The following is a 13,291-nucleotide window of genomic DNA, read 5'->3' as shown; positions in this document are numbered from 1 at the left end:
CCCATCTCCCCCCATCCCACCCTTCTAGGTCATGAAAGAGCATCAAGTTGAGCTCCCAGTGTTACACAGCAGCTTCTTACCAGCTATATATTTTACACATAGTGGTGTATATATGTGAATACTATTCTCTCAATTGATTCCACCCTCTTCTTCCCTCGCTGTGTGCACAAGTCTGTTATCTACGTCTGCGTCTCTATCCCTGCCCTGTAATTAAGTTCATCAGTAGCATTTTCTAGATTCCATATATATGTGTTAATATACAATATTTGTTTTTCTCTTTTGTCGTACGTTACTCTATATGACACACTCTAGGTTCATTCACCTCACTACAACTGACTCAGTTCCATTCCTTTTTATGACTGAAAAATATTTCTTTGTATATATGTACCAAATCTTCATCCATTCATCTGTTGATGGACATCTAGATTGCTCCCATATCTTGGTTACTGTAAATAGTTCTTCTAAGAATATTGGGATACATGTGTCTTATTGAATCATGGCTTTCTCAGGGTATATGTCCAGTAATGGGATTGCTGGCTCATGTGGTAGTTTTATTCCTAGTTTTTTAAGGAATCTCTAACCCGTTCTATATAGTAGGTGTATCAATGTACATTCCTATCAACTGTTCAAGAGTATTCCCTTTTCTCCACATCCTTTCCAGCATTTATTGTTTGTAGATTTTTTAATGATGGTAATCCTGACAGATGTGAGGTTATACCTTATTGTAGCTTTGATTTACATTTCTCTGTTAATGAGCATCTTTTAATGTTTATTTGTTATAAAGAAAGAACATTGTATTTCTTTGGAGAAATATGTGTTGAGGTCTTCCACCCATTTTTTGATTGGATTGTTTGTCTTCCTGATATTGAGCTACACAAGTTGTTTATGTATCTTGGAGATTAACTCTTTGTCAGTTGCTTTGTTTGCAATTATTTTCTCCCCTTCCAAAGGTCGTCTTTTCACAGAAATCCCTTGTTTTCCTATATACTAACAATGAAAAAGTCAGAAAGATAAATTAAGTAAACAATTCCCTTCACCATTGCAACAGAAAGAATAAACTACCTAGGAATAAACCTACCTAATTAGACTAAAGACCTATATGCAGAAAAGTATGACACTGATGAAAGAAATCAAAGACAACACAAACAGATGGAGAGTTTAACCATTCTTCCATTGAATTGAAAGAATGATTTTGCTAAAATGACTATACTACCAATTCAAAGAAGCATCTATGAAATTACCAATGGTATTTTTCACAGAATTAGAACAAATCTTTTTACAATTTGTATAAAACACAAAAGACCCCAAATACCCAAAGCAATTTTGAGAAAGAAAAATAGAGCTAGAGGAATTAACCTTTCCTGACTTCGGACTATACTACAAAGCTACAGTCATCAAGACAGCATTGTACTGGCACAAAAACATAAATGTAGACCAATAGAACAAGATAGAAAGCCACTTATAAACTCATGCACTTATGGGCACTTCATTTTGGACAAAGAGGACAAACATATACAATGGAGAAAAGACAACCTCTTCAGTAAGTGGTGTTAGGAAAACTGGACAGTTACATGTAAAAGATGAAATTAAAACATTTCTTAACATCATACACAAAAATAAACTCAAAACAAATTAAAGACCTAAATGTAAGGCCAGACACTATAAAACTCTTTGAGGAAAATATAGACAAGACATTATTTGACAAAAATGGCAACAAGATCCATTTTGACCCACTTCTTGGAGTAACGGGGGAAAAAAAAAAAATGTTTTGAATATTTTCTTGCTCTCTTTATTGGAACATTTCAAGTAGTACTGAAACTGTGTGATTTGAGATTTCTTTAGTATTCCCTCATGAAATCATCTAGGTTGGTGAATTTATTGAGTTATGAGATACAGCAGGGCTTTTCAATAACTTTTAATAGTTTTCTGTAATTGGTCTGTTTAGAATTTATATAACTTCATTATTCTGGTCTCTATCCCAAAATGCATCTTTAAATATTCTCAATAACAAAATATATTTTCCCCCTGGGGGAAAAACTAAACATAAACAAAACAAAAACTTCAACAAAATTTCCCAGTGCATACCACAAATGATGATCTTCCCAATATATTTCGAATAAAATGCTTACTGTCAAGCACATTTAGTCCTTCATATTTTAGTTCCTGTCCTCTCTTCTAGTCACAACTTTCACCAGTCCCATCAAGTCTTCTAGTCTTAAATAAATACCTGTTGATACCAGAGGCATAATTGGCCCATGACCTTCGGTATTTACATTCATCTTTCTCTCAGGCCAAATTTAACCTTTCCCTGGCCACTTAGGAGATCATTCTAGTTTTATTTCTCATCCTTAGTATTTTTCTTAGCGTTTATCAAAGATTTCTGTTCATAATTATTGTTTGTCTTTCTCTCTCTCATGTTTCTAGGACTAAACATAAGTAATATTTTCCTTTTTATCTTTAGCACTTTGCCTGTCATACAACAGAGTAGCGTTAAATGAGCGTAGAATGCATAAATTCATTTGATAAACAAAGGAAAACTTCATAAAATTTACAGCAAAAATAAGACTTGTGGTCATGTTGAAAAATAATTTTTTTCCTTTAATTCTACAACTATATCTTCAATTTCTAGTATTATTTAATATTATAATTAACTTATGAAAGCACTTTTAAAAATGACCATTCCCAACACCCTCAATCAAATCAAGCCCAATCAAGGAAAATAAATCTAAGTTACTTATTTCTCAACTACATGGAATTTTAGTCATACTTTCCATTAACCACCTAGCAATTCCATGCTAACCTAAAAAAGAAGACAAGCATCAGATATTATTATCTCCATTTTATATGTCAGAAAAATAAATTTGAATAATTAAACTAGTTAGGATATCTTTGTAAAGCAAAATTAAAAGTTGATACTCTTGGCTTTGAGTTTGAAACAATGAAAATTAAAAAAAAAACAACTAGTCAACTCATAATTTTCTTATTTACAATTTACTATTATCTTGCATTGGAAATAGCTGGTAGATTCCAATATTGCAACTTTTTATTCCAAGATTCTGAGAGGTTGTTTGGATGCATATTGGAACAACAGAACAACAAAAATCTCACATTTCAATTTCTGTTTTATTTAGGGAAATGTTAACCAGCAAACTTGTCTGAGAAAGTCAAAGAAAGGAAATATCTATTTTAGCTATCAAAACCCTCCAGGAGAGGAAATAGAATTTGTACTTAAGGAAATAAAAATGCCACTTTAAAGACAGGAAGTTTTATTATTTCCCAGCAATGATTTACTGAGTGAGATGATACAGTGAAAATGATTATCTTATTTTTCACATATTGACAGTAATCCATGGTCTGAATGGAAGAAATTTTCATTTCTCACAAAGATGCAATTTATTTTCTAAATAAATTAGCCTGAAGTCTCCTTTTTCTTCAGTAATTCAGCTATATCTACTTTGATTTAGGATAATAATAATTATTTTTAATATTTATCATGCATATTTCTGTTACATATCTCTCCTTTAATTTCTAATCTACTCTAGAGAGAAGGGAAGAAAGGAGAGGAAAGAAAGAAAGAAGAAAATTTATTCACTTAAAAAGTGAAAATAATTCAGACCGGTATCAAAAATTATAGCAAACTAATATGATTATTTTTCTTTACATCAGATATTATATAACTTGTAAAATGTTGAAGATAGTCAAATAATTTTGTGTCTTCTCCCCAGTAGTAAGTTCTTATTCTTCATTTGGGCAGGTTAAATGCATACATAAAATGATATGCCATTTTAGGATATTAAAAATATATTAGATATTTTAATTGCCATAATGCACTAGTGCTGCACGAGCTTTCAGTATTACTCAACCATGAATACATTCAAAGTGTTACACTTACTGTTTGAGATTTCAGCATTCAAATCTCTGGAGAAAAAAAATAATTGTTTTCCCAATAGAAGAAATTCTTCTGTTTCACATGTCACCAGTACAAAAAAAAATTAGTTGTAACTGCTTTGCTTCAACAATCATAAAAATAAAAATCATTGGAAATTTCAGAATCCATTTAGAAATAAGCTGCAGTTATATCTTCACTAAATTTTGAGCTTATTTTTGTATATGGTTCTAGAAAATGTTCTAAATTTATTATTTTACATGTAGCTGTTCAGTTTTCTCAACACTATTCATTGAAGAGCTTGTCTTTTCTCCATTGTATATGCTCACCTCCTATGTCTTAGATCAACTGACCATAGGCTTATTTCTGGGACCTAAATGTAAGACTAGATATCATGAAAATCAGAGTGGAAAACAGGATATGCAGTACATTCTTTGGCTTAATTTGCAGCAATATCTTTTTGGATGTCTCCTAGAGCAATGGAAATAAAAACAAAAATAAACAAATGGAACCTAAATAAACTTAAAAGTTTTTTTGTTTGTTTGTTTTTTTTACAACAAATGAAACCATAACAAAATGAAAAAACAACCTTGTACTGTGCTAAGTCATTTCAGTCGTGTCCACATCTTTGCGACCCTATGGACTATAGCTCCTAGACCGCCAGGCTCCTCTGTCCTTGGGATTCTCCAGGCAAGAACACTGAAGTGGATTGCCACACCCTCCTCCAGGGACTCTTCCCGCCCCAGGGATCAAATCTGCCTCTCTTTTGTCTCCTGCATTGACAGGTGGGTTCTTTACCACTGACACCACCTGGGAAGCCCTACAGAATAAAAGAAAATATTTACAAATGATGTGACCAAAAAGGGATAAATTTACAAAATACACAAACGGCTGATAACAGAGTTATAACTCTCTCCCCCCTCCAAAAGAAAAAAAAAAAATCAAATAATGAGCAGAAAATCTAAACAGCCATTTCTCCAAAGGAGTTATATAGATAACCAACAGGTGCATAGAAAAATGCTCAGCATCACTAATTATGGGAGAAGTGCAAATCAAAACTGCAATGAGGTGCCACCTCACACTGGTCAGAATAGCATCATCAAAAAGTTGACAAGTAATAAATGCTGGAGAGGGTGTGGAGAAAAGGGAACCCTCCTACAATGTTGATTGGAATGTAAGTTGGAATGACACTATGGAAAACAGTTGAAGATTTCTTTAAAAACTAAAAATAGACTTATCATATGATCCAGTGATCCCACTAGCCCAGCCTCGTGCATATGTCCAGAAAAATCTCTAATTGAAAAAGATACGCACCCCAGTGTTTATAGCAGCAATATTCACAATAACCAAAACATGGAAGTGACGTAAATGTCCATTGACAAATAAATGAATAAAATGTGTTATATAGATATACACAATGGACTACTACTAAGCCATTAAAAAGAATGAAATAATGCCATTCATAGCAGCATAGAAAGACCTAGAGATTATCACATTAATTGCATAAGCCAGACAAACACAAATATTATGTGATATTGATCATATATAGGATCAAAAAAAGATACAAATGAACTTACTTACAAAACAAAAATAGACCCACCTAAATAGAAAACAGACTTATGGTTATCAAAGTGGATAGGAGAGCAGAAATAAACTGGGACTTTGGGTTTAACATATGCATTTTACTATATATAAAATATATAACCAACAAGGAACTATTCTATAGCACTGTACTATATAAAAACTATATTAAATATTTTATAATAACCCATAAGGGAAAAGAATCTGAAAAATAATGAATTTATGTATTTATATATATGTAAATATAAAACTTAATCACTGCTATACACCTGAAACTAACACAACATTTTACATCAAGTATATATCAATTAAAACAGCAAAAGAGATCAGTTGCAAGAACAAAGTCTCTAATTATTCTCCTTTCTTTCATTAACAAATTCTCAGTACAGAAAAGCATATCTGAATATGGATGATTTTAATCATTTTTCTTCTTTAAGCTTAATAATTTTATCTATTGTTGAGAATTCTACCTGAATTGTCAATGAAAATACTTTGTATTCTTACTTTTTTTTTTATAGTGAATAAACTGATGACAAGACAAAAATGATACTGATTGCAAAATAAATGAATATAGGTCTTTCTTTTTTGCTAATATTCCAACACAATTGTTGTGCATCACATAATAAATGCTTTATGTGCACATTATAGAAAATTCTTAGCATATAGTTCATTTGCCATTATAAACATACCAGGAAGCCTTGGATGACAGGTAATTCACAAATACAATATCCTATGCTAATTGAACCAGGATGAAATAGAAGAAGAGTAATCAGAAGTGATTTCACATTCTGCTAACTTTCTGAATTGAAAATAGTATCTTCTCCCCCGGGGGATTTATTGTGGCAGTCTTAAAGTAATAAGATCTATACAATATTACTGCATGTCTCAAGAAAAGAAGGATCTACCATTACAGTTTTCCATTATCAAGTAAAAATACCAGGGAAGAAAGGATAATTGGAAATGAAAGAGGCTACAACAGCAAGAATAAATAAGACTTTGTGCCCTGTTTGACTATAACTTTTGCTTTTCTGTTTATACTGTACAACATAATAGAAAATTCAATTAAATGAAGTAGGAAAAACTGAAGGAAGCACTCTTATTTCCTGCAGTTATAGCAGAGCCCAAAAGCATGAAGAAAGACTCTTCTTCCCTGGCAAGGACTCAGACAAAGAACAGCTATAGACTCTTGGCTTACTGTAGCCTTCCTCACTTCCTTTTTTTCTGTAAAAGCTGTCTTCTTCCCTTGCTGAGCAGGGATTTCAGAGGTCTCACCTTGTTTTCCGATCCCTAGTCTCTGCAGATCTTCAATAAACCCATTTTTTCTAGAGAAACACATGACAATCTATTTGTTTCAGGTCAGCATATTATTTCGAGGGTTTTCCTCCTCCACTATTCTTTCCCCTGGACAACTTTCTCTTGATAGATCTTTTGCATAAGTCCAAGCAGTACTCCATGCCTTTTGGTGGGTTAAACTGCTGGTAGTGAATTCTCTTATTTCATGTTGTGCCATAATACAAACATTGCTAGTACTTAAAGAAACTCAAAAAAAAAAAAAGCATCCACATGAATTAGGGTGTCTTTACTAAAAGTTTTATGTATCTTGCAAAATTAAAGCCAATATTTCTTTTTGAAGAGGAAGGAAATGCTAATAAATAAAATTGCTAATAATATTCTCTCATCCTCAACCAAGACCTCTTTTTGATGAAGATGACAAATGACTCTTTCCCTCTTTCATGTTTTGAAAAATATTAAACAACTGTTTTAATTTTCTGAGCAGCATATTTTAAAGTACTGGCATCTGAAGGGTTTGTCTCACTCAATAAAAGAATAGAATAAATTGCATTCTGTAAATAGTCTGTAAGTAACTTGATTTTTTTCCATGTTATGCAATACAATTAGCTATTTTAAATAATAAATCTTGATTCAATAAAAGTGAAATGTTCCGCTTGCTATTTCTAGTATGTTATTATAAGGACAAATTTTTCATTTTTAGGAGATAATCTATTTTAACTAAACATTTCCAGAAGACTATGACCTGTTAGCTTATTTCTGGGCATCTGTTTAATGTCTACTTTTGTCAACTCCTCAATTGCATATGATTACATTGGAGTCAATCAAATAAGCTGAATCTTTCCAGGACTCAAAAAGGGGGTATTTTCCCATAATAGAAAGTACTCAGGCATTAAACTATTCAAACTGTTTATTTAAAGTGCAATGAAAAATTAATTATAGATAATGATATACAACTGAGAAGTATCTGATTGCTGATTGAATTAAATATAACTAATATATATGTGTGAAGTAGCTCATTTCAGTGGACATTATTATTATATTCAGCAACAAGACATATTAAAACATAGTTTTACTAACTAGTACATTAAACCAAAGCATTGGAAGACATTTTGTGTATTAGGGAGACAGGTAACAGAAATAAACAATGGCTTTTGTTATTGGATATAACCATAATTCATCTTCTAGACAGAAAAAAATTGATATATACTACTTGCTAAACATAAAATCCACATATGAATAATAAAGAAACAAACTGATTCTCTGCCATCTTGGTACTTACAGTCTATTTTGAAAGATATTAAATAATGATTAGGTGAATAAAATGTTATATGTTTACAAATTTCATTGATTCTGTAAATGTGCTGATGTGAAATTATAATAAGAAGTTTAAATTTAGGTTAAAGATGTTCTGTGAAAGTGAAATTTAAGCTATCATGCAAAGGATAAACAGAATATATCCATGTGAAAGACAGAGAAAAGGCAAAAGAAAACTTTTCTAAGATTTGATGCTTCTTAGGGGCTAAAAGGGCTTCCCTGGTGGTTCAGATGGTAAAGAATCCACCTGCAATGCAAGAGGCCAGAGGTCGATCCCTGGGTTGGGACAATCTCCTGGAGGAGGGCATGCCAATCCACATCAGTATTCTTGCCTGGAGATCCCATGGACAGAAGAGCCTGGCAGGCTACAGTCCATAGAGTCTCAAAGAGTCGGACTTGACTGAGCCACTAAGCACAGCACAGCCCAGGAGCTAAAAAGAGATCCAATGGCAGGAGCTGGATGAGAAAGCCAAAGTGAGGTACAAAGTGGAAATGGAAAGATGAGCAACTACCACATCAGAGAGGCCTTGTAGGTTACTATGTTGAAAGAGCTTAAGTTGGTTTTCATGAGAATTTCTCCTCCTCTTCAAGATTAGGCAGTTCAGTTGTTTTTGATTTCTCTATCTATTGAATAAAGCCATCTTGAGATTAACTGCTCTAGCTTTATATTAAAATCTTTGAACTTTTAACTAGTTAATATACACAATAATGGACTATTTATTTGCCTGACCTATTGATGAGGAACAAGAGAAACACAAATGTGTGGTAGCAGATATATTGCTGGCAGATAAAAGATTGTAGTAGGTGAGGAGAGAGGTACAAGTAGATATGGATTGTAACATTTACAATGGAATAAGTGGTTTACTGCATGTACATAGCTCAAAATGTACTGCCTTAAATTTAGTGAAGTATGTACCTATCCTAACATCTAATGCCACATGGCCTTATGAATGACCTGATTTTATTATCCCGGTGTGTGTTAGTTGCTCAATTGTCTCCAACTCTTTGCAAACCCATGGACTGTAGCCTGCCAGACTCCTCTGTCCATGGGATTCTCCAGGTAAGAATACTGGAGTGAATCGCCATTCCCTTCTCTAGAGGATCTTCCCGACCCAGGGATTGAACCGTGGTCTCCTGCAGTGCAGGCAGATTCTTTACCCTTTGAAATACAGGGAAGTCCTTTATTATCCCTAAAGCCAAAATATGCACCATATTTAAAGTGGTAATATCACTAAAAGCAATTAAAAAGTACTTTTGAGAAAGTGGTGTATGTCGGAAAATTTTGGAGGACTCAAATTTAGCAGACTTGTTGTAAGAAACACACATAGAAGAATAGCAAAACTGAAGGATAACCAGATAAATAAATGTATGGTAAACATCTTGGATGCTGAATTAATTTCAGTTAATACTAATTTTATAACCTGAGCAGGTTACACAACTTCTCTTGGTCTTGGTTATAGTATTAAGAAATTGACGTGTTGAACTAAAATTGAATTACTCTTTGTATACTCACTTATACAATATGGTAAGGTTATTGGTTGTAAGTATCAAATCATATTATAACAATACATGTTGGCCAAATAAATCATTGAGAATATTAATTTTTAAATTCAAGCTCATTTATTCAAATGAAGCTAGTAGAATTAAGATTACTTTTGCTCCTATAAGACATTGGATAGCTGACTTGCTATTATTTCAAATAAAACTAAAGAGCCACACAGATTAAATTTTATTCATAAGGTACAACGTGACAGAAAAATTGAGCATACTATTCGGAGAAGAAGGTTTTTAAAAAATGTTATGATATAGAACATAATATATATTGTGATCAGTGATTCTGTGTTAGGAAATAATGTTGCCTTGTATTTACTCTTTTTAAGACTCTATAGGAGTTATAAGATTCATTTTATCCACAAATAATGTGGCTTTTAAAATAGATACAGGTGTATTTGGTGATATTATTTATTAAACTTATCGATCATGTTTCATGTTGAATATAAATTGCCAAAAAATTACTTTCTTTGCCAAGCTTCAAAAAATATTTGCAAACTGCATAAAAATTCCCTGCTTGTGTAATATCAAAACATAACCATCTGGGTGAAAAGGAGCAAATACTGTTAAAAATATTGGCTAAAAACAAGTTAATATTGGCCATTGAAAATGATCAATTTAGCAACTTATATTCATTTTGTGTGTGTATTAGTAGATAAAGGACTTCCCTGGTGGCTCAGAGGTTAAAGCGTCTGCCTCCGATGCGGGAGACCCGGGTTCGATCCCTGGGTTGGGAAGATCCCCTGGAGAAGGAAATGGCAACCCACTCCAGTATTCTTGCCTGGAGAATCCCATGGATGGAGAAGCCTGGTAGGCTACAGTCCATGGGGTAGCAAAGAGTCGGACACGACTGAGCAACTTCACTTTAGTAGATAAACCACAGTCTACATTTACATATTTTTGGAGTAGAATGCTAAACCTAATTGATGCTTTTAAATATTTTGATATTGGAAGACTTGGGAGCAAATGATACCCAGGATATCAATTTTCAATGTGCATTTAAACAATGGCAATATTGTATAACCTTAAGTTAAATCATAAAAGTAATAAGTATGTTGTTTTAACATATTCTGAAAGTATCAGATATCATTTGTCCATATTGTTTTTTAAATTCAATTTTACCAAGGCTTTTAGAATAGCAATAATTTAGTAAAAAATAGATTTGAACAAAAAATATAAATCATATATATTTACCATACTTATACATACTCAAAACACACTTTTTCAGCTATAAAAACAGTTATAATTGATGTAGTTTGCTAATTTCTAGTGGCTACTAACAATAATATACGTGGATATAAACGATCAATAAAATATATAATTTTATCAAATATATCAAATACATATTTATCAAATGTATCACATATATATATCAAATGATTTTATCAAATATATATAATATATCAATCAAATAAAATATCTATCTTCATAAACACTATTTTTAATCATAAATGTAAGTAAACTTGTTCTTAATATCGTCTTTCAGGGCACACACTCCAAGAAACTGCCAAGATTTGAATGAGCTTATTAATATCAGTATCAAGAATTTCAACAGATTGTATCTATTAGGTTTATCTTCAAATTATAAATATTTAAGAAAATGTTAAAAATTGTCATGAAATAACATTCTTGTTAAAGATGGGTCCTGGCAGCCTTCTCTGGGCTAGGTCAAGGTGGATGTTTGAAGGAATATACCAAACTAGCCAAAGATGTGCACTGAAGATTTGAAACAGGAAAGCTAATTTGTCCTTTAGCTGTAAAGTAAGAATCTAGGATTGAGCCTTTCCCCTTAAATATTTAGAGAGGTATGCAACGAGTTGCATACCTAAAATCATCATCTTTTCTACATCATAAAAGAATGACTGTAGAGTACACTATGATATAGTTAAAAACTAGAATGTGCATTATTGAAGTTCAGAGTACAATTATTTCAATAAGTAGCAAAGAGGGTCAAAGTCATATTATGCTCTGAAGTCAAGCAAGAGGAATCCAGAAAAATGGTATACATGATTTTATTTGCAAAGCAGAAATAGAGACACAGACATAGATAAGAAATATATACATGCCAAGGGGGAAAGGAGGAGGAGGGAGGGATTCAGAGACTGGGATTGACACATATACACTATTGATACAATGTGTGAAATAGATAGCTAATGAGGATATACTGCATAGCACAGGGAACTCTACTTAATGTACTGTGGTGACCTAATGGGAAGAGTGTCCAAAAGGGAGGGGTTATATGTATAGGTATGGCTGATTCATTTTGCTGTATTGTAGAAACTAACATGAGCTTCCCTGGTGGCTCAGACAGTAAACAATCTGCCTGAAATGCAGGATACCCTGGTTTGATCTTGGGGTAAGGAAGATTCCCTGGAGAGGAAATGGCAACCCACTCCAGAATTCTACCTGGAGAACTCCATGGACAGAGGAGCCCCAGAATCCATAGGGCCTCAGAGAGTCGGACACAACATTGTAAAGCAACTATCAGTTCAGTTCAGTCGCTCAGTCATGTCCGACTCTTTGCGACCCCATGAACTGCAGCACGCCAGGCCTCTCTGTCCATCACCAACTCCCGGAGTCTACCCAAACCCATGTCCATTGAGTCCGTTATGCCATCCAACCATCTCATCCTCTGTCGTCCCCTTCTCCTCCCGCCCCCAATCCTACCCAGCATTATGGTCTTTTCCAATGAGTCAACTCTTCGCATGAGGTGGCCTAAGTATTGGAGTTTCAGCTTCAACATCAGACCTTCCAATGAACACCCAAGATTGATCTCTTTTAGGATGGATTGATTGGATCTCCTTGCAGTCCAAGGGACTCTCAAGAGTCTTCTCCAACACCACAGTTCAAAAGCATCAATTCTTCGGCGCTCAGCTTTCTTCACCGTCCAACTCTCACATCCATACATGACCACTGGAAAAACCATAGCCTTGACTAGACGGACTTTTGCTGGCAAAGTAATGTCTCTGCTTTTAAATATGTTATCTGGGTTGGCCATAACCTTCCTTCCAAGGAGTAAGCGTCTTTTAATTTCATGGCTGCAATCACCATCAGCAGTGATTTTGGAGCCCAAAAAAGTGCTCGCTTCGGCAGCACATATACTAAAATTGAAGCCCCCCAAAAATAAAGTCTGACACTGTTTCCACTGTTGCCCCATCTATTTCCCATGAAGTGATGGGACCAGATGCCATGATCTTAGTTTTCTGAATGTTGAGCTTTAAGCCAACTTTTTCACTCTCCTCTTTCACCTTCATCAAGAGGCTCTTTAGTTCTTCTTCACTTTCTGCCATAAGGGTGGTGTCATCCACATATCTGAGGTTACTCCAGTAAAAATTAATTTAAATAGAAAAAAAAAAGAGAGATTGTTGAGTTTAACAATTCAGATTATAGGCGGTGACACAGAAAAGGGAAACATGGAGTGGAAGATTTGGGAAAAGGGCTAATTACAATAAGTTAAGGAGAATATATACAATAAGTTAAGGCATGGGAGAAAAGGAAAGATATACCCATTTGAATGCAGAGTTCCAAAGAATAGCAAGGAGAGATAAGAAAGCCTTCCTCAGTGGTCAATGCAAAGAAATAGAGGAAAACAATAGAATGGGAAAGACTAGAGATCTCTTCAAGAAAATTAGAGATACCAAGTGAACATTTCATGCAAAGATGGGT

The 13,291-nt window shown here is 33.7% G+C and overlaps 1 non-coding gene across 1 annotated transcript; it reads left to right on the top strand.

Moving 5' to 3' along the window:
* Positions 1-10,290: 10,290 nt before the first annotated feature.
* On the top strand, positions 10,291-10,362 carry TRNAR-CCG (transfer RNA arginine (anticodon CCG)). The gene has a single exon. It is a non-coding gene; the product is annotated as a tRNA-Arg (tRNA).
* The last annotated feature ends 2,929 nt before the right edge of the window (positions 10,363-13,291 follow it).

Source organism: Giraffa tippelskirchi, chromosome 11 (genome assembly GCF_054371585.1).
Source record: "Giraffa tippelskirchi isolate mGirTip1 chromosome 11, T2T-mGirTip1v1.2.pri, whole genome shotgun sequence".
NCBI lineage: Eukaryota > Metazoa > Chordata > Mammalia > Artiodactyla > Giraffidae > Giraffa > Giraffa tippelskirchi.
Note: the sequence above shows the minus strand (reverse complement) of the source record. Positions and strands in the feature narration are given on the sequence as shown.